The sequence below is a fragment of the Bicyclus anynana genome, chromosome 16 (genome assembly GCF_947172395.1).
Source record: "Bicyclus anynana chromosome 16, ilBicAnyn1.1, whole genome shotgun sequence".
NCBI lineage: Eukaryota > Metazoa > Arthropoda > Insecta > Lepidoptera > Nymphalidae > Bicyclus > Bicyclus anynana.
Genome location: NC_069098.1, coordinates 3,709,417 through 3,733,310, shown reverse-complemented (window position 1 = coordinate 3,733,310; position 23,894 = coordinate 3,709,417). Strand labels below are relative to the sequence as shown.

Here is a 23,894-nt window from a genome sequence, read left to right as displayed (position 1 = left end):
CCGACTTTTAAACTCATTCTGAGTTATTATAGTACTAAAACCAATACAATATTGGACAAGTAACTGACAAGTATGTCAGTACACAAATCAAATGGTATTTGCTTTAAAGAGTAAGAAAGAAAGAAAGGTCGTTATTTTTCAGTAATGCCATCGGTATAAATCGTTAGATGAGCCTCTCCATACTAAAGAACGCACAATTTTATGTCATTACCCAAAGACGTGCACGCAAGTCTTATGTAAGTAACAAGCGCATGCTGTGAGTGGACGTGGAATTAAAAAAAAGATTTACTGTTTTTTTTTATTTTAATCCCTTAATTATGCCTTCGTGTTAATTTTGGAAGTGTAAAAACACAAGTCACAACATGAATAATGTATTACGAGTGATGAAATGTGAAACTAATGACAATTCCGCGACGTTTTGAGGCCCATCTAACGATCTACGATCGATGAGTAATGCTATATTTCATAAAATTTAATTCTAAAATATATTATGGCCTAACTGTCCATTTAATCAGTGGAGCGTTATAAGGCATAGCGTAGAAAAGGCTTTAACTCAGCATTTTGCCACATACTTTCTATCAAAAAAGTATGCAGCACTGAATTTCAATTAGGACCCAGTTCAGGTGCACAGTAACGAATATTCTCTTTCTGTTTCAACTAAGTGAAAAGCCTGTTGTAGGAGGACTGATCTATTGGCCATCCAGACTTACCCGTGGAGTTATGAAGGCTTTATTAGTGGTTTAAGCCTTAGATGTGATCTACAATGACAACGAGTCTTTTAAACATGACCAACTCTGACTGACTCTTCAACCAATAAAAAACCTATGCTCCTGCAAATGGGTACGAAAATAGTCCAAAGGGCTGGAATTTAATTTAGAATATCTTGAATGTATAATAATTTATTTATTTTCTATTATCCGCGAAAAGACGACGAACCCACGCGACAGCGTCACCCAGGTCCGACGAAATGCTCTCTACGTACGTTTCACCCCGAAATCGGAGCATCCTCAGGAGATGTTGACTCTACAACGTGCAATTGCAAAGTATTTTGTCGGACCTGGGTGACGTTGTCGAGTGGGTTCGTCGGCTTTTCGCGGATAATAGCAAAATTAATAAATTATTATATGATTCATGATGAACTTCCGCAAAGTAACGCCAGCTTCTATCCAATATTTAGAACCTCTTGGCCATCCAGTTCCTTTTCCATTGAGCTATTAAGGCTTTATTTATGGTTTAGCCCTTAGTCGCCCCAAAACATAAATAATGACCACCCGATATGTGCCTAATTAATCGAAACTAATACAAATCGTTCTGTTATTGGCAGGGTAGAGACCGCAATAATCATCTACGCAAGTTACTCTGTTTGACAGGACTGTAATTTATCATACAGCCTCCAATATTTGATAGGATCTCGAGACCAATTAGGTCAGCGGGCGAAGCTTTTGGTCTGGAATCGTAAATTCCTTTGGGCGTTTGGTTAATTAATTGAAACTAAATGAAAACGATCTGCTATTGATAGGCGGCTAAAAAAGCTTTCTGTTCATTTAAATACTGAAATTGAATTAATAATATGAAGTACCTACCTAAGAAAATAATATTTAGCTTTCATGTTTTTAATGTAATGAAAGCTTTTAAATTCTCTGTTTTTTTAATGGAACAGTACTTACTAACCTTTATTTTTTTTTCATTTCGTATGAGTCTAATTTTTTTAGTTCGTATCAGATCATATATTAATGTTTATTCAATCTAATGAATTATTATCTAAGAGCCTGTCATCTATACTATAATATAATAAAGCTGAAGAGTTTGTTTGATTGAACGCGCTAATCTCAGGAACTACTAATCCAATTTAAAAATTTTTTCAGTATTAAATAGCCAATTTATTGAGGAAAGTTATAGGATATATTTTATCCCCGTCTTCCTATCCGAGAACCACGCGGGTGAAACCGCGCGGCGTCTACTAGTGAATAACTAAGAGTCTTCTGCAATAGGCAAGTTAGGACCGTTAGCAAGTTTCAAGTAGTAGTGCATACTCTAAAGATTTAAAAGTTTTATTTTTAATTTTTGACAGTAGGTAAGTAAATGTCCCCAGTCGCCAGATACTTAGCTTTGTAACCCTTTGTGGTAAGCGTCCACAGATCTGCATCGGATGTATCGCACCAAATCAATTTTAGTATTCTTTATATTGAAAGTTACACAAGTATAACAGTGGACGCACTTATCCGCATCGTACGGAATGCATCGAACGGATTTTATCCACTGTAAAATTAAGAATCCCTTTGATGCAATGCGTACGATCGTAAGACGCGGATAAGTGGACGCATACGTTTAGTTGATCCTTGAGGTTTGATCTAAGCAAATATGTAGTTTGTCCCGTCAGTCAGGTTTCATGGCCCCATACCCTCAAGTCGTCTTATAGTGGGATCTTAGACTATAATAAGTCTTTGGCGATAGGGTGGTAACTACGAGTAACCACGGTCAATATGGTTACCACCCCTTACCACCATATTGTGTTATGTGATACAATTTAGAAAATAATAAATCTATACTAATATTATAAAAAAGTAAAGCTTGTGGTTTTGTATGGGGTATTCTCTGGAAATACTAAACCAATTTCTCAAAATTCTTTTACCACTAGATAGCTACGTTATTTGTTAGTGTTATGGGATATATTATATTCCCGTATTTTCACGGGAATGACTTGTATAAAATATAAAGTGGTGTGCACTTCATAGATGCTCAAACTCAATTCATACCGTGAGGATTCATTACGTACCTGTTACGTACAATTTTTACCAAAGTTACAAACCTTGTGCACACCATTACCCTTACTGGGCATCGAACTCAAGATGTATTGAAAACCAAAGGAATAACAACTGGGCGATAAGGCGTATGAACAATGAAAATATTAATTAATATTCCGTTTGAATATGGAGGCAAAGATTTTCACTTAATATGGCACGTTCAACTGACCATAGACACCTAAAGTTAAGTGTTTATGTAACAGGCATTACGGACGCCCGGTCGGCTTAACAGCTTTGTCGGTTGGATTTTATAGTTACGCCGCTTATAAGTGTTTTAGGAAGCTGTTTACTCTAAGCCGTGGAGACATTATTCTAGCGCAAATAGTTTAGGGAAATTTTATAATTACCGAATCAAAGCATTAGAAAATGTTGCCAAAACCAAACTTACCAAAGTTTTTGGGAATCATTCATTTTATACTTATAGAAGATTACAAAATGGTACATATTTCAGTCAAAATTAGCACTTAATAATAAAAATAAAACGAGAAATCGTAAACTTTGAAAAATGCTATGTATAAGGTGTCTCAAATATATTGGTATTAGGTATAGGTATAGGTAATCACAAATCCATGTTAATTTTTTTTTAAATGTCATTGCTTGAAAATAGAAAATAAAAAATATCTGAAGAGAGTACCAATTATGTAAATGAAATAAGGGTTATTAATACAAAATTTTTCCTAATTAAATAACTGAACAACTTAGATGAATAAAATTATCGATTCAACGCTTGTAACTGGGCTTCAAAATAATATTAAAGTGTTTAAGTAAAATTAATTTCAATATTAAATATCAAAGTCATTATAAAAATCTGCTTTACAATATCATTACTAATAGTATAAAAATACTGTAAAAAAAAACTAATTAGGAAAAATACGTTAACTCACCTTTACAATCCATAAAGAAACAACAATAACTACACGATAGTTCAAACAATCACGCACAGTCGAAGTTTACCCACCGAACTACGCAAGTCAACACAGATATCACATCCGTCACCGACGAAAGCTGGCAAGCAACTGAATTTAAACTTGGAACCTTCGTATGCATTGTGCCTCAAACATGCGCAGTGCTGGGCAAAATTTTCACAATACATTACTTGGTGAGAAAATTAAGCTTTTGGTACTTTTGGTAGTTATTCAAGAAGAGCTTTTTCATAAAAGCGTAGAGCCTTTTGAAGTTAGTGAAACTGAAAACTAACTTGGAAATCATTTCAAATACTTCCTAACATGTGACTTTCAGTATTAGTGATAGTAGTAGAGCTTTCTATGACAGTGCTCTTTCGGAAAAGTATTACTGCTATTATGTCTCGCCAAACAGTATATTTCCGCTCTAAAAAGTATAGTTACCGGTAACATAACACATGAAGGTTTTAGACTTGAGGCATGGCATGGCATACGATCAGGCAGGATGCTTCGGGCTCCGACAGGCGATGATTCTGCGTTCACCCAAATCCCCGGTGACGCCGCTGAGTTCCTATTAAGGAGCATACTGCAATTACACAATCAGAAAACAAATGGCATGACTAAAGAGCATTTATGTAAGCAACAAGCATTATGTCCTAATAATTATAAAAGCCACTATACTTTTTTGGTGATGGAAGAAAATCTTCTATTAAAAACATCCAACTAAGTAGGTATGTGCTACAATGTGCTATGTAGGTACAATCATACCTGCTAAAAAACAATAGAAGATGCCTATTCACTCTTGCTTTGAAGGGGTACAAATCATACGTGTCGTAAAACACATGAGCTGGAAATATATTCAGCTGTTCTTATTAGAATCGTCGATGCGAAACGTTTCATGCGAGTCGAATGAATGGGATGGATGGATCTTTCCAACATTACCTTTTGACGGCCTCCGTGGTGCAGTCTGGTTTGTACGGTGGATTTACAAGAGGTCCTAGGTTCGATCCCCGGCTGGGCCGATTGAGGTTTTCTTAATAAGTCCAGTCTGGCTTTTGGAAGGCTGCGGCCGTGGCTGGTTACCACCCTAAAGGCAAAGACGTACCGCTAGGCGATTTAGCGTTTCCGTACGATGTCGTGTAGAAACCGAAAGGGGTGTGGATTTTCATCCTACTCCTAACAAGTTAACACGCTTCCGCCATAGATTTTCATCATCGCTTACCATCAGGTGAGATTGTAGTCAAGAGCTAACTTGTGGAGAACAAAAACAACGTCTAACTGTTGAGGCGGTAACCAAAATGATTTTATGACTGCACGCGATTCTCGAAAAAATGTCTCATGATATCTATTTTGAACTTTAATCCCCATAAAATAAGGTCTAATAAATAAACGCAGTATTAAGTAGGTTCGGACGTTTGATTGGTTAATTGAAACTGGCGGGAGTATGGCAAAAAGCAGTGACGTTTTTATGACAACCACCAGTTACGGGGTTTTCAAATTGTTAATTTCAATAATTGCGTTCGCTTCCCGCCAATCTTTATTTGATATTGAAGTTTGGATTTATGCAAATGGCTTGACGGACGCTCTTTTAATTTGCAAGCTTTCAATTATTGTTAAAAACTTTAGCGATGCAGTATATTTTTAGTTTTATTAGAAGTATGAAACTTCATTTATGATAGATAAAACTGATATTATTATGGTAGTGGTAGAGTAGGGTTAGGAGTAGAATTATCGAAGGGATAGGTTACGTATATGGTAGGGGTAGGGTAGAAGTATCATAGGGTAGGGTAGTGGTGTTGCGGGGGTAGGTAGTTAGTGATTTTGATCCTTATACCATTAATCCCTATTTTTTTAAAACGATAAATCAAAACACTGTTTGCCTAGTTAGTATGATACAAAAATAACGTTTTTCTAATTTTATTTTTTTAACAAAGTCCTCACGATGAGCTCTTTAATTTAATACCCATATTGCAGTATTATTTTTTTTTTATAGAGTTCTCATATTATATAGAGTCTCACAGTCATCCTGTAAATTTTTTTTCATTTCGCCTGTCTAAGAACACTTGGGTTATCAGAAAAAATCTAACGACATCTTTAGTACGTTAATCTGTTAAGGGGAAGGGAATATGAGGTAACAAAGAATATTATTTTTACCTATTTTACATACAAGATACGCGTGAAGAATATAACCCTTTTTAGCAGTCGGGTTAAAACACACCCAGATACTGAAAAACACACATACTCGTCTCACACAAAGACATTCTTCTACAGAAATTCTACAGAAAGCAGGGTAACTAAACACTACGCTTTATATAGAAGATTCTTATACCTATTTGAATTCCCCCCCTGGATAATAACATATTTAACGCACTCAATGAATTCATTACAAAAATTACCCTTATATGGGGAAAATCTGCGGGGACAATAAATTTTTAGGTCCGAAATCCGGAGTTATTAACATTAGGGTGGCATTTAATCCTCTTAGGCGGCAATTTGGGAAGTTGAAGCGGATAGGGTCAACTGCTTCATTATGTTTATTCTGACTTAACTTATAACTTCCAAAAAAAGGGTGCTATAATTTGTACCGCCATGTGTATTTGTGAATGTTTGTGGCACCATAGCTCTGAAATGGTTGAACATAATTGGATGCTGTTTTTTTTATTATAGTCAGATAATTCTGGGACCGCCTACACGCGTGTTGTTTATTCCACGGAGTTCGCCAAATCACAACAATAACAATAGATATGCGATCAAAACATCTCGAAGGAGCGAGCGATTATGAACCCTATTCTGTAGTAATAGGGTTTTCCGTAACTATCTATCTTCATTTGTATTCTTTGTATTTCTTCTAATGTAGATTTGTCATCAGGATGTGTGAAAACTTTTCATTGATGCAGTTCACACTATACGAGTACAGCACTCAAATCGGGATTTTTCTATAAAAAATGTCGTTATTCTAGCTACTCGTAACTTTGACTGTTTTTCAAAATTTTAAAATCATCGCTTTAACGACTTAACTTGTAATTGAACAAGGATATTGTTACACTGAAAGTGACAAGTATGAAAATTTTAGTTTTCCATTTAATACTAGGCACGTAGAGAGACGTGATAGCCTAGTGGATACGACTGCTGCCTTCGATTCGGAGGGCGTAGCCTCCTCCCAACTTGTATCAATAACGAGGTTATTAAGTTCTTAGTAACCTGATGATATCCATACTGCTGAATAATTCATAGTTATATAACTTAACAGCCACAATGTTCTCCAAATTGCGTGGTACATTATCTCGTTCCGACGTTTAGATTTTTTTATTACCTAGTAACCCAGTTATCCGTGATAGCCCAGTGGATATGACCCCTGCTTCCGATTCCGGAGGGTGTGGGTTTGAATCCGGTCCGGGGCATGAACCTCCAACTTTTCAGTTGTGTGCATTTTAAGAAATTAGATATCACGTGACTCAAACGGTGAAGGAAAACATCGTGAGGAAACCTGCATACCAGAGAATTTTCTTAATTCTCTGCGTGTGTGAAGTCTGCCAAACCGCATTGGGCCAGCGTGGTAGACTATTGGCCTAAACCCTCTCATTCTGAGTGGAGACTCGAGCTCAGCAGTGAGCCGAATATGGGAGTTATGTACCAGAATCAATAAAATTCGGAAATAAAAAAGTTGAGCGTCTTACCAAGATGAAGCTACTCACGGAAAGTTAACATGATAGTAATCAATTGTAAAAATGTTCCACGGATCCTGGCCTATTAGGGACTTAGTTGACTATACTCTTCCTTGCTTACAAATATCTGTGTTATTTGGATATTTCGTAGATACTTCCATCGTTCTTGAGAAGATATAATTCCGTGGTAAATACAAGGTGTACAATGGGTTCTATAAAACAAAATAGAGGTTTTTTGTCTGCGTATACCTATTTTATTTTTATGCTAACATGCTGTTGAGTTTATTTTTACTCTGTGTTTCCGAACAGCATGAAGAAGTATGCGGGCCATGTTCCACTACAACGCGATAGATAAAATATTGTTTAAGTTCGATATTAACTTTAAATTTAATTGCGTTAAGTTGGAATTTCAAAAACACTTTTAAACTGTACTTGTTATGTCAAATAGCGCTTTTGATAAATCAACTATACCACCAATTCGAAAGGCAGATTTTTTATACTTGATACTATATATTTTTTTTTAATAAAGTATTGGTTAACTTTATTTAAAATATCACTCTAACACGCTAATCTTTTGAAATTAGCAGCTTTGGGCTTATATATCGAAAGATTAGGTAATTTTTAGTTTAGTATAGTTGTAATGCTTGGTTTTTCTAAAATGCTTTTTTACAAAATTATTTTTTTTTTAATTTTAATACGTTTAACAAAAAAATACTTTATGAAAACACTTTTTTTATTAAAGAAAAGTATTAATTTGTACCATTTAGTTAAATTATTTTAAAAATTATATTTTTTTAATTTTTATGGGATAGCGTTTTTGGCATTCAATAGACGGTAGGTACTTGTTACATAATTTTCTGCGTGTGTGAAGTCTGCCAATCCGCATTGGGCCAGCGTGATGGACTATTGGCCTAACCCCTCTCATTCTAAGAAGAGACTCGAGCTTAGCAGTGAGCCGAATATGGGTTGACAATGATGACTTGTTACATATTTATAAAAATGTGTACTTAATTTAAAAAAGCAAAATATAGTATTGCGTATTTTTTATTAGTTCTTTATGGAAAGAAAAACCAATTCGCATAGTTATGTCGGTGGAAAACCAGCTCGTCGAGCAAAAAGTACTCCAGTCGAGGTGTGAGGGTAGATCCTCTGTATTTAATTATAAAATGTTCTCGAAAATACTTTCCGTGTTTAAATTTTACAGACGTTGCTTTTAAATGGTCCCGGATTCGTAGCGCGCTGTGTGTTTAGTGCCGCGGAATCTTTTTGAAATTACGTACAAAATGTTATTGAAGCACTTTAATTTTTGGGCCTTTTTTTTCGACGCTCTCCGTTTTTAGGTCTCGCTTTTTGCCGGGGAAAATATTTCGTGATTGCGACGAACCGAAAATACTGAAAGTAAAATGTGCATTTAATAATTAATTAACTTCTTCTACCACTTTTAATTTATCGCTTGCCAACTTCGTCTTTCCTTAGATCTCTCTTGGACCTTTTTTCATATGTACTACCTTCTGATTACTTTGAAGGCGGTGCAAAACAGTGATGCATTATCTCAACCCGTTTAAATCATAAAATTTCAGGATTTTTAGACGGTTCTTTACCGTGGTACTTTCAGAAACGGCTTTGAATTATACGCCACTGGCTTGGCGCCGCCTTCAAAGGGATCAGAAGGTAGCACATTTTTGTGATTTTGGAGACGGTTGATTTTTTTTTTAAGTTATTTTTATTATAAGTCTTTACCTTACGAGCAGGATAACAGAAGTTCTGCAAGAACCTGTACAGGAGTAGCAGTCTTGGCCAGTTGTTTGAGTTACCCTATCGGGCTACAGATTATAACGTGCTAAGTTAAGAGTCCTGATTCTGGTTATTAATTTTTTTTTTCTTCTAAAATACCTATTTACAGTAGCAGCCTGGAGCTAGAACGTTGCTGGTTTCACATCCCCGTGTCTCGTCTACAATCTCACGTAATAGTAAGTGATGATGCAATCTAAGATAGAAGCTGGCTAACTTGTTAGGAGGATGATGAAAATCCTATCGGATGGATGATGAAACGCTATATCGCTTATCAGTACGTCTTTGTAGGTAGGATGGTAACTAACCACGGCCTTAGCCTCCCACCAATCAGACCTGTCGAATTAGAAAATCCTCAATCTGCCCAGCCGGGAATAAACACAGGACCTCCGTCTTGTAAATCCACCGCACATACCACTGCGCCACGGAGGCTAAAATTCATTTCAGTCATTATTATTAGTAAGGAGTTTCATACAAATTTTGTTGTTGTTAATGAGTTGTTGATGATCCCTTTCCGAGTCGATATGTGTGCTATAACCCTTAACCAATTAACAATTAAGGAACTAAAGGAAAATAGAAGCTAGAGCGTTTGTTTACTTGTAAACTAACAGTAATCTCATTTTCGGGGAAACGACGGGAAACAAGATCTACATGACTGTTTAATGTCGTAATTTGAAGATCTTAACGAGTTCCCATTAAAACGTCTTATTCAATTAGATGGTGTATGAATATTTTACTTCCGAGAAATTCATAATAAACCCACTCTAAAATGTAATTTAATAGTGATGGCAATTTATTTAAATTAAACCTCAACAGACTAGGCGTTTTAGACGCCCTAAAATTTAATACTCGAAGCCTAAATTAATAGCGTACTACAGGTCTCATATTTTATAATATAGAGAACTTAGAGCTCAATTATATTGGGCTCGGCTTAACGTGATCTCCGAGGTGAAGCACACGACCAACTTCCTAACTCAGGCCTGCTTAAGAGAATTTCTAAAAAAACCTACGAAATTTTTTATCCTGAACCAGGACTTGAATCCAAGGACTCATTATCCGAGTCCACAAAGTCTAAAAACTGCATCAAAAAGGCAGTTGTTTCAAAATACGTATAAGTTTCTAGTGGTTTTGCTTAGTTATAAGCTTTCCACTTATCATCGATTGAACTGTCTATTTCTCTCACCAAAAAACATAAAGTACTCGTATATTTCGTGCGTATTAACGACCTCATAGGATTTAATAATCAAGGCCGGCAAGGCCAAACTTTTATTTCTGTTTTCTTTTCTTTATATGTATTTCGTTTACGGCGTCAATCGCGTTGAAAGCGTCGTTTATAGCAGCCCTTAAACACTACCTGTAATTCTACGCGGGTGTAGGCTTTCAGAGTTTGATGAAAGGCCCGCATTAGCTCCTTCAAGACTTTTCTGCTTGAACCCGGCGACCGTTTCCATAAATTAGGACTTTCGTTACAAATGTTCTAGTTAGTAACGCGAGCCGATATTCTAATACGCCGTTACTCGTAGGATATTATTTACCCCAATATCACCGCTAATATGGCTAAGAATCGAGAGGTTGAGATTTCTGGATCACGCTGAAGCTTAGAAACACCACGCTGTTTTAATGTAGTTGAAGAGTTTACTTTTATTAATATTTCCTTTAATATTATTATTTATATATTTTCATACTCCGTTGTGGAGTCCCAGGGTGCTGGGTTAGCGATTCCGCACTGGAAAGCGCAGTGTTGAACCCCGACCATGTGAATTGACGACATCAAACGAGTCATAGGCATTCGCAGGCAGCTCAGGATCGTGGCGTATGGAATTCCCTACAAAAAGCCTACGTCCTGCAGTGGACGTCAATCGGCTTATATGATGATGATGATGATAAGATGATGACTCACATCACTTGAACTCCTATCCTCGATATCTTTCTTCCTCTATATGTTGAATATATTTAAAAAATAATCCTAACTATTCTTATTTTAAAACAGTCTCACAAGCATTGAAAAGTATAGTTTATCGTTATTTTAATTTCAGAATATGGGCCTCATAAGAAGGCTCAGAGTCACACAGCGGGCGATGGAACGAGCTATGTTAGGAGTATCTCTGCGTGATCGAATCAGAAATGAGGAGATCCGCAGAAGAACCAAAGTCACCGATATAGCTCAACGAGTTGCGAAGCTGAAGTGGCAATGGGCGGGGCACATAATTCGAAGAGCCGATGGACGTTGGGGTCCCAAAGTGCTGGAATGGCGACCCCGCACTAGTAAGCGCAGTGTTGGCCGACCCCCCACCAGGTGGACTGACGACATCAAGCGAGTCGCAGGGATTCGCTGGATGCAGGCGGCTCAGTATCGTGATGTTTGGAAGTCCCTACAAAAGGCCTATGTCCTGCAGTGGACGTCCATCGGCTGATATGATGATGATGAATTTCAGAATAATAACGAAACTCACACACGCGATTCTCACGTACTCCCAATATCGTCGTCGCCTGAAGGAGTGAAATGATTTAAATGTTTGTATGGAAAATTCCTTTTCCTGCTTCTCGGGTGATATCGAATGCTTTCCTCTTGACTTCAAATGTAGGTTACTGCTATAAATAGATCAGCCGTTAGTACTGCATCGGTAAATTGATAATGCCTTACCTTGTTTTTCATTTGGTATAATTTAAGCAATTATTACTCCAGCTAACAATATTATCGTTATTCGAAGATTTGAATTGGAAAACAGTTTGTTTTATTTTGCAGTAAGGATATTCTATTTCGCAAAGATGTTTTAGTTTTGGTTGTAGTGGTTTATGAAACTGAAGGAGCGTCAGTAAAACATTTTTTTTTTAATTTTGTTTGTTAGTAACATAGAGTAATTAACTATGGAGATGCATCTAACCCAAATACACCTACAAAATTGTCTGTATTTTTTTAAGGAAACGAGATAAACTCACACATCGAAGATATTTAACACCAATAAATATATTTTGTGTCCTTATACTACACACTACTATATATTTGATTCTCAATACACACACGTATAATTTTAACACAGACGATTGTTCGTCTGTGTTAAAATTATATGTCGCTTAAAACGCGTTACACAGATTATTCGATTACAAATTGATCGATGTTTCGCGGTTCCGGTTGTAGAATCGATTTTTTACATATAATTTTTATTACACATTAGAAATTAAGTTAGACATACTTACAAATGAAACATAACTTAATTTTTTAGTAAACTAGAAGTTGTTGACCGTTTTATGTGCACAAACCGGCATTTTTAGGAATTTCTTTACATAATGAAACCGATCACAACAATGAAACATCGATTCTATAGAAACACTTTTTATGAACGCATTGATCTTAAACTTTGACATAGGGGTAATGTCTAGCGAGGCAGGTCCCTATATAGCTCGTCTGAGATCAGTAATGAAGCAACAGTTGCACATTATCAGGTAACAGACGCTTCCCAGTGCTAAGACACACACACTCGTTTGTACTTTCAGTTGTCACCTTACTACTACATCCAAAGCCGAAATGTCTTCCGAAAATATAATTTCTATATCTACTAACGAAGTAATTGAAAATTTATTACAATAGAAGCTCATTAAAATTTATAATGAAATTTATCTGTACCTATTTAGCTTAGTTTTATTGTGCATTGATTTAGCTCGACATAAAACATTATATTGGGTAATACATTATTCAATTGCTTTATTATAAAATTAAAATCAAAATGTTGTATTTAACTTTAGTAGCAAGTGTCATTAGCATTTTTGTAAAGTTCACATAATATAATGTAATGTATGAAGTACATTATGATACGAGTATAAGTTCGGTAAGTTGAAAATTATAGCCGAGTCGATATTTCAAACACAAGCCGTAGGCGAGAGCTTTAGAGCTTTACTTTTTTTTTAAATACACCAAAAACTGCCAGTATTACTAATAAAGTAAATTAATATTTTCGTGTTTCTGTTACAGATACATGGTTGTCATTTATTATGAAAGTTATTAAATTGAAAAGATTCAATGTTTTTTAATATATTTTATCTTACAAAGTTAATTTTATTCATAAAATGTTGAGCACTTTTCTGCCATAAAAACTCTTTGTTAAGATTTATAAAGTACCGTTCGTTTGTTTGCCGGATGATAAACGTTTTAGATGACATTACAGCACCTGTACGTTTTACTTTACATTACAGCACATGTGCGTAATGAGATACATTACAATATTATATGAAATAAGAGATACTTTACGAGCAAATGTGTCATAAACAATGATTAAAGTACCAGTTTGATAATTTGATCATTGATCACTGATCAGTGATGAAACTCGGGGTTAATCTCATAATATCGTGAACATGAGATGTATTGTACGAACGCTTGAAGTTCGCTAAAGTAACAGATAGTAATTTGTTGGAAACTTTAGTAATAAAGGAGCATGATTATGTTATTTTGAAACTTGGATAAAACGGTTCACGTACAGAAATAAAGCAAGATACTTATATCAAATCAATGTAAACAATAAATTAGAATAAAGATATGTAATAACGTGCACATAACTGTAAAGTTGGACGTGCATGCCCCTGACCGGATTCGAACCCACACCCTCTGTTCGAATCGGAGGCAGAGGTTATATCCACTGGGCTATCACGGCACGGCTCCAACTTTACAGTTGTGTGCATTTTAAGAAATAAAATAACACGTGTCTCAATCGGTGAAGTAAAACATCGTGAGGAAACCTGCATACCAGAGAATTATCTTAATTATCTGCGTGTGTGAAGTCTGCCAATCCGCATTGGGCCAGCGTGGTGGACTATTGGCCTAACCCCTCTCATTCTGAGAGAAGACTCGAGCTCAGCAGTGAGCCGAATATGGGTTGATGACGAACGAACGTAACGCTGGAAAAAGTAGTAAAATAGTAGTAGTAGTAGTATGTAACGTAATGTAATGTATATAAAATAGCAGACGCCCCGCGGTTTCCCCCTTTAGTTCTTGTTCTCGTATGAACACTATGACACTTATAATGTGGATTTTTATTGATAAAAGTTTCAGTTCAGTACATCCAGAGATTACCTCCTACAATCTTACAAACTTTAACTCTTTAATATTTAAACATAGATTGTGTGCGAGACACACACATTACGCAAGGCAGTAATTAATATATCATCATGATCATGATCATGATCATCATCATCATCATCATCATCATCGTCATCATCATCATCATCATCATCACATCATCATCAACAGCCAATGGACGTCCACTGCTGAACATAGATAGGATGGATTTCCAAACAACACGGTCTTGAGCTGTCTGCACTAATGTAACATATATAAATTTAATTAAAAGTTATGCAAAACCTAAGCGTCTTTGTTCTTCAAGGAATCTTTTAGAGATTAAAATACTTGTAAATAATATTTCCAATATGAAAATTGTACTACATCCAAAACATGCCACTCTTAAAAGTCAATTTTCAGAAACAATTTTCATACTATAAATGCCATACTTAAACTCTTAAAAGTCGTCTTAGGAATTATGTTTCTTTAACATCAGGGTTTAAGTTTAAATGCATCATTATTCTTATAACTCAGCAGTGTGATGAGGATTATATTTGTATCTATTTCTCCCTATCTATAGTATCGTGTTAGAAAGAGAGATATATAAATACAAACTCGAGACCTATATTGTCGAATTGTCAAACGAATTAGACGAAGCTAATTATTTGTACATTACATTACATTTGCTATTTATCTGCACATTTTGAACATGGATAATATTTTCATATTTTTTCGGATAGCCCAGTGGATATGACCGATTCCGGAGGGTGACGGTTCAAATCCTGTCCGGGGCTTGCACCTCCAACTTTTCAGTTGTGTGCATTTTTCGCAAAAAATACATAGCACGTGTCTCAAATGGCGAAGGAAAACGTCGTGAGGAAACCTGCATACCAGAAAATTTTCTTAATTCTCTGCGTGTATGAAGTCTGCTAATCCGCATTGAGCCAGCGTAGTGGACTAATTGGCCTAACCCCTATCATTCTGAGAGGAGACTCGAGCTCAGCAGTGGGTCGAATATGGGTTGCTAATGATGATGATATTTTTTTGGAAAGGTCTAGGTTTTTCGACTATTGGTAATACTATTTTTTTTATATAAAATAAGTAGTTTCGCTAACTTGAAAAACTTGCAAATGTGAACCTTTAAGGCTGTTCACACTCGCTCGACTTTCGACCTTGCTCAGAGTAAACGTAGAGATTTGTCACTTGATCGGAACGGTAAAGGGAAAGCTTGATTCGTGAAGACGTAAAAGCTAAAAGGAATTGTTTGTACATACATCCGCGTATGTGGAGAATTCATTACTGGAAAAGTATTTGTGGTTCGTCTATAGCTACTTATATGCCAGCAAATGTTTTAAATATACACTAAGAGGCACAATTATCCGCCCATTTTATTTTTACCTCTTTATAATATTAGCATAGATTTAAGAGAATGCAATAGAAAACCTACGGTAACGCTGGATCGTAGACAGCTTAACGATAGATACATATTTGCTGGTAGGGTATAAAGCTACCAGACTAGACTTGAGTCAATTTAAAAAATATAAAATCTGGTACTACTCCCTAGCTGACAGGTTACCAGGACTTTTCTATGGATAAACCTAAGAAATCATTACTAAGTGCGCCAAAGAGGTCATTAAAATATACTCGGAGGCACAATTATCCGCCCACTTGTGTCATATTAAAGTAGGCGAATAATTGTGCCTCTGAGTATATTATATACTAGCAGACGTCACGCGGATTCACCCACGTATTACCCGATTCCGTAGGAATACGTTGATAAAATATAGTCCATGTTCATTCGTGATACTGGAAGATTCCAATGCTGAAAGAATTTTTCATAGGGTCCAATAGTTTGAAAGCCTTTTCAATGCAATTAAACAAACAATCAAATCTTTTCTCTTTATAGTACTATTATAAATTAAAAATATAAAATAACTATTAAATATACTTTTCTGGATAATAAACACCTTTGGGCATTTATAGAAAACTTTGAGAGCGGGTTCAGTCAGTTGCGCACTCGCTCGTAAAGTTGGATTGAATTGGACTTGAAACTGGACTAACTAAGGAGAAGCACGATTTGCGCCCGAGAATCTGGCGTATTGCATGCGATTTACCTGAAATTTTCAAACTCGTACGATATTTATTGACGCTTCGTTTAAGGCTAAAGTACACTGCTGAACGTTAGTATAAATTTTAGTAAGAAAATTCTAAGATAATTTTAATAAAATAAAAAATACTACATATATGACTATTTCTATGCGCAATATATTACACTAGCTGACGCCGCGCAGTTTCACCCGCGTGGTTCCCGTTCCCGTAAAAATATGAGGATAATATTTATCTATGACCTTCCTCGATAAATAGGCTATCTAACACTGAAAGAATTTTTCAAAACGGACCAGTAGTTTCTGAGATTAGCGCGTTCAATCAAACAAACAAACTCTTCAGCTTTATAATATTAGTATAGATTGGATCGGTTTTCATCTTTATTAATGTTTATTATAAAAAATCATTAAAAAAATATATGACACTATAGTGGACCATAACCTTTAAATCTTATACATCTATCGATGTTTGTAAATTAGTATAAAACTTATCACACTTCCAAGTAATTTCAAAGATTCTATGCTATATGCATAAATAAAAATCTAGCTGACCCATCAAACGTTGTTTTGCCCTATGAATTATTCATTTAGAGGTACCAAAAGTAATATCACCTGATTCTCAAATCATATGCACATAAAATTTCATAAAAATCGGTCCAGTCGTTTCGGTGGAGTTTTTAGTAGAGTAACAAACACCGCTACACGAGAAATTCATAGATCTAGGTAGGTAGTTATACAACTTAACAACCACAATGTCCTACAAATTGAGTGGTACATTGTCTCCTGCCGACGCTCAGAAATTGGTATCACCTGGTAACCCAGTTAGCTACCAGAATCAAGAATTTTCATAAATAAAAAAATTAAGCGTCTCATTATGATGAAGTTACTTAGACAGATTACTTAGACTAGATTAAATTCCGTTTACTCACGGAAAATTAACTTGATAGTAATCACTTATAAATTTGTTCCACGAATCCCGGGCTTTAAGAGAAAAGCTGAGTTTTCATAATAAAAATTAATTGAAAAATAAACACAATCAAAATATTTTCTACAAAATGTGTTTTTATTTGTTTAATGGCGTTGGCCAGTGAGACAACAGCCTAACTTTTGTGTTATTTTATCTCCATAAAACTGGATGTACACGAGCAAGGTCTTGTAGTAGAACGCTTATTATTATCAATATTTAGGTCGCCACTACAAAGGCATCTCCGTTATTGTTGGACGCTCTCCTCTTGACTTCGGATATGGGTTACGTTATGAAATAAAGACAGATTTCATAGTGATCGGTTTCTATACATATTTTTCATTGATTAAATTACATCTACATGGTAGAAAATGCCTCAAGGCAATGCCACGTTTTCTTGTACAGTAAAGAACTATAAACAAAACTATCGGACTCCCGCGACTTCGTCTGCGTGGAATTTAGATATTCACATATCTCTCAGGAACCATGGATTTTTAAGGAATGAAATAGATTCTACTCTGGATTAACACATAGGCTATGTGTTAATTCAGAGTAAAATCTATTTGTATTCGAAATTTCAGCCAAATTTGTTCAATTTGCGGCGTTAAAGAGTAACAAATAAACATACATTCATATACATTTCCGCGTTTATAATATTAGCAGGACTAATAGAACTACAACTAAAACGTCATATTAGACATATTCAAACGGTTTAGATCCATATGTCACTTTTCCTCTTACAAATTTCGTGTAAACAATATTTTGAAAAAAATTAAATTACGGCCTGTATATTCATGAAGTGCTTGTATTAATGAAAACGAATAGTCATTTGTTTAAATATTCAATTAATTTGAACGTAGAATAAAACATCTTTAGATGGTAACAGCATATTTTAGATGCATCTAATCGCGGTGAAATTATTCGGAGAATTCCTTTGGCTATAACTCCATGACCCAGAGGTGTCCACTGCAAAAGGAACAAACATGTAACTCTCAGTCAAAGAGGATGGCTAAAAACAGAGACGTGATAGCCAAGTGGATAAGACTGTTTTCGATTCGGAGGGCATAGGTTCGAATCTGATCCCAACGGATGACCTCCAAATTTCCAGTTATGTGCATTTTAAGAAATTAAATATAACTTGTCACAAATGGTTTTATTTTATTATTTACAAGTTAGCCCTTGACCATAATTTCACCTGATGGTAAGTGATGATACAATCTTAGATGGCAGCGGGCATCGTATCGGAACGCCAAATCGCTTGGCGGTACGTCTTTGTCGGTAGGGTGGTAACTAGCCACGGCCGAAGCCTCCCGCCAGCCAGACCTGGACCAATTAAGAAAACCTCAATCAGCCCAGCCGGGGATCGACCCCAGTACCTACGTCTGGTAAATCCACTGCGCACACCAATGCACCACGGAGGCCGTCAAAAATGGTGAAGGAAAAACATGGTGAGGAAACCTTACCTTGGAATTTTCTTAATTCTCTACGTGTGTAAAGTCTGCCAATCCGCATTGGGTCAGCGTGGTGGACTAAGGCTTAACCCTTTTCATTCTGAGAGGAGACTCATGCTTAATAGTAAGCCGAATATGGGTTGTTAATGATCCTTAAAACATAAGATTACAAAACAATAACTTGACCATATTCACAAGACTATCAACTAACAAACAAGAATTCCACAAATATTATAACTCTGAAATTTATAGCCGGTGTCACACGAAATGATGGAAGGATTTTAACGATACAGCATAAATGTCAGTTCAAGCTTTTAGGGGTTATGGTGTAATAAACATACTAACACACCAGTAGCGAAAGCTGAAATTTTGTAAAAGGTAACCCGATCGTGTGTTGTTTTTCGCGCAGGCGTTTATTGTAAAGATTGTAAAAATGATTTGGTAGGTAATATTAATAAATATTTCGAGCATATAAAATAAATTATAATTATGATTATGTATGGATTTTTAAAAAGTAAGCCGCTAGGCATTGGATTGTTTAGACTCCTCACTGTTGCGTGTTGTTGATGCCATTTGAGCTGTTTTGAAATAACAGGATATTACAAATTCTATTTTGTGGAAGTATTTTGTCTGAATGTATTAATTCGTGATACTTTGGAGAAGAGAAGATTTGAAACGTAAACCACCATGCAGCTTTAATAAGAGTTGATGGGCTTATGGTAGTAATGTTTGACTTTGTAATCACTACCTGATTTTATAGACTACAACCCTTGAAAAAACCACCTTTACCACTCAGAAGTGACGGCATAGTGCTCAGAGATATTTTCTGATATAGTAACAGCCTTCTAAGCGTTATTCACGTTGGTTCATTTCACAGGTAATTTTATTCAAGGGCTTGTAGTTTATTACCGATAGTATCCAGGAGTGATAGCTTGGCGTATTATGTGAGGCATCAATATGTAATACCATCATCATCTTACTCTGGCAGTTTACTGAAAATTTCTTGGTAGAAAGGAAACCAACGACTCAAAGCCAGGATGTCATGAGTGCAGTTACCCTTTTAACTAACGAGACAGATATTTACTACTCATCATCATCATTATCAACCCGTATTCGACTCACAGCTGAGCTCGAGTCCTCTCTCAGAATAAGAGGGGTCAGGCCAATAGTCCACCTCGCAGACTTCACACATGCAGATAATGCTCTGGTATTCCTCACGATGTTTTCCTTCAATGTTTGAGAAACGTCATATTTAATTTCTTAAAATGCACACAACCGAAAAGTTGGAGGTGCATGCCTCGTACCGAGATTCGAACCTGCACCTTCCGGAATCGAAGGCATATCCACTGGGATATCACGGCTCTCCGATAAAATTTACTACTACTCCCACATAAATATTCAGTGATATATTGTTTAATATGCTGCGATGAAACCCCTATATCATCGTGAGTGAAAGAAAACAGAAAACTCTAACAACTTTATTCATGTGCTATAAATATATTGCTGTGAATAAAATTGCGAAATACCTTATAACTATATTTTCTAGTGGCATCGCTCGAGATTAATAACATTAGAAATACTCGTAGAATGTACGACAAAATAGCGGTTGATTGCAATCTGAAATATAAATGCAAGTGATGAAGCAATTTTATACACTAGGTGCTAAAAGGCACTACTTTTCTACTAATAAATACGAGAGCTTATACTATGTCTATACATAGTTAGCCGACGCCCCGCGGTTTCACCCGCGTTACCGTTAGAATCCAGGGATAACATATTACCGTATGTTGTAGGTAGGAATTGTTTCTACGATAATTCGTAGAGTAGGGCAAACAATGTAAAATATTTAATTTTTTCTGCATTACGTAATGTGGATGAATATTATTATTAAAAGCTATATGTAGATGTATGGTTTATCCAATCAATGACACACACTACTTTTTTTTTATCAACAAAGTACGCGAACATAGCCGCGTGTTAACTCTAGTATTAAGTATTTTGTATTTGAAGACAACCCTTACATTGTTTGTATAGATGTAATAATAAATAGCTGTAGGTGAGTAAAACGGTAGTCTAATAATTTTGTTCGAACTGAATTGCGCCGTATTGTGTCGTAGATAGAGTCGCTATTTATGTTAATGACCTTGCGGAGTGAATCTTCTGTACTTGTACATATCTGTCCAAAGTGTGTAAAGTAAAGTCTTTCTCATTCCAGCCATTATTCTCTATGCTCGATGTTATTATATTAATAATGATAAATCTAATAAAATAAATTTTACTCATAAATAACGTGGCATTCTAGTGGTAAAAAAAATTTCAAAATCGGTTTAGTAGATTCAGAGATTACTCTTTATATACCACTTAGACATACTTTAACTGCTTATAACATTAGTAGATATAATAATATATTTGTATGTTTGTCACCTATTAATACAAAAACACTGAACAGAGGTGGATAACATATGGGTCATATATCACAAGAATTAAAAAATATACTCGTGTTATGATAATATGTTAATGGAAAAACAAAATTCGTATCCTATCCACTTTGTTGATCCTATGAGATCCTAAACTGATAAATGTTATAATGAAAATTTGCACATTACGGACTTTGGTTTTTGTGTTGAAAAATTTATACAGTTTTAACGGGGACATATAGTTAGAGGTTGATCTAAACTCAACGCAAACAAAGTCAAGAATCCATTTACATTTTGTAGTTAGCATATTGTATTAGTAGTATTGAGGAAAAATATAATTGAGATTAATGTTATAGTATAATTCAAAATTCATTAATTTCAATATATTAATTAGGCTTAGTTTACCAAGCTGAATTATGAAGTGCACAAGTCGAAAACTTAAAACTATAGTTACGAGGGTTCCAAGCAAGTTTTGGCTTGTGGGAGGTTTGGGCCGTGGCTAGTTACCACCCTACCGACAAAGACGTACCGCCAAGCTATTTAGCGTTCCGGTATGATATCGTTTAGAAACCGAAAGGGGTGTGGATTTTCATCCTCCTAACAAGTTAGCCCGCGTCCATCCTAGATTGTATCATCACTTACCATCAGGTGAGATTGTAGTCAAGGGCTAACTTGTAATGAATAAAAAAAAAGTCAACTAGCTTGGAACTTCCAAAAATAACTCGTAGTGTATCAAAAGGCAAACTCAGCACACCACAATGTAACAATTTGTATGGTAGGCAAACGCTAGAGTATGTTATACCAACATTACTAAACGGCATGCCCTGCAGGCTGAAGCAGAAGATCAGCCCCAGAAACATAAAGGAGAAACTCAAGACATACTTCCTTCAGTATCTAATAATAACTGATCTTTACAAGGTACAGAATCGGAGCAACCTGTATAATATGTGGTATTTATCCAATGCGCGCACATACCCTCACTTGATAAATCTAATTGGTTTTTTCGGGTATGTATATTATTTTTTATGTGTGTTGTGTATGCTGTTGTTTTATATGTTGCTTATTGATTGAGAACTCAGAGTGCTGACGACGTTTGCCAGTGTGCAGAGAAACTCGATCGAGTTTATGTCACACTGCTATGTTATTTAAGAATAGTTATAAAAATGTATATTTATATTTAAATAATAAATAATAATAACAACTTGAAGCTCGTCTCAAAAATTCATTCTTTCGAAAAATGTTTAAAATCACAGGAGGTTGAGGTCTTTCAACTGGTCACAAAACCGCAGCACGCATAAGTTTTACAACTTGAACTTTGAAGTAACTAATTACCAACAAATGTTACGAGTACAACAATAAACTACTGTACAAGTGCGCTACGAACTAGGAATGTGACATTCATATTCAAGCTACGAGCTAGCTACGAGAAATGGCTACGAAATCTCGTAGCTTTATCGTAGAACTCTAAATGAACTAATAAGCTATTCTTAAAAAATCCTATTTCCGATTATAATTTTAACGTCATCCACAACAATGAGCAAAAAAACTAAGAAAGTTTAGCTATAAAGAGAAAACAATAATTTCATCAAAGGTGGACCCAGAATAATTTTGAAGTTTTTATCAATTTTTATATACATAATATTTTTTAATATTAATAGCTAATAATTTTATAGTTAATATATAAAAGCAGTTTTGAATTATTGCTAAATTATATTCATTTACGTAAATATTTTTTTTTTTTTGAGTACTAGTTAAAAATAGTATTAAAGTTTGATACTAAAAGCGTATAAACAGTTAAAAAAACAAAACGTTCTCTAAACGTGTTACAATCCGGACGATTTAAACAAAGAATAGCATTTCTTAGTTCAAAGAATCTTTTATTTAAGTGCGTAATCAAATCACTGGTTAACTGTTTAGTTAAATTTTTAGTAATTTAAATACTTTGTTTAACTGTAGTTTTATTTAATTACAATAAACTAAATGCTACATATTACAAAGTCGTAATGATCGGCAATAACTTAAAAATCGATATCTATGAAGTAGTAAATAACTAAGTCTATTTATATTTCATACTACGTTCATTAGCACTGTAATCAAGTCTTATAGTAACTATAGACACTATTCAGTGGTGTGCACTATGTAGATGCGTAAATGAACTGCTTACCCTTTGAACTCATTATGGACCTGTATTGGAGAAGACATTATCTATTTAGCATTAGAACGCAATAGAGCCCTGCGTCAACGTCACATTCTCAGTATTTTTGTTAAAATTTTTTTAAGAATGCTTTTTTACTGCGATGATTAGCGGGCCTTATGACAGAATTAGTCAACCTTGCTAAAATTTATAAACGTCAATTAAGGTACGCCATTGTAATCTACTTCTCTAATCTGATCAATGACTTACGTTGGAGAAACCGGTCGCTCGATCAAGTAATTGCTGCAATCAGTTAATTAGGACTTTCTTAAGACTGTATCTTTTTGCGCTTGACTTTTAAAAGCTACAATAGAAAGAAGCAGAGTCTTTCAAAAGCCTTATTATTTCTTCTACATTGACTAAGCTCTTTAGAAATATAACAATCTTAAAGTAAAGAGGGAATCTTTGAATGTATAAGTAGACTGTATTTAAGATTTTGTAATAATAATATTATTTACGGCAAAATAGATGAATGAAAAAGTATTAAATACAATATTATTAATACCTTTAATAGGTAAATTATAAACCTAATGATTACTATTGGACCAACT

General features: G+C 35.2%; 1 protein-coding gene across 1 annotated transcript in view; it reads right to left on the bottom strand.

The window, feature by feature from the left end:
- LOC112053570 (connectin-like) overlaps positions 1-3,812 on the bottom strand; it is a 62,128-nt gene extending 58,316 nt beyond the window's left edge. Inside the window, exon 1 of the mRNA XM_024093030.2 lies at positions 3,689-3,812. The gene's annotated coding sequence lies outside the window, so the exon portion shown is untranslated. The remainder of the gene's footprint in view (positions 1-3,688) is intronic.
- Positions 3,813-23,894: the final 20,082 nt, after the last annotated feature.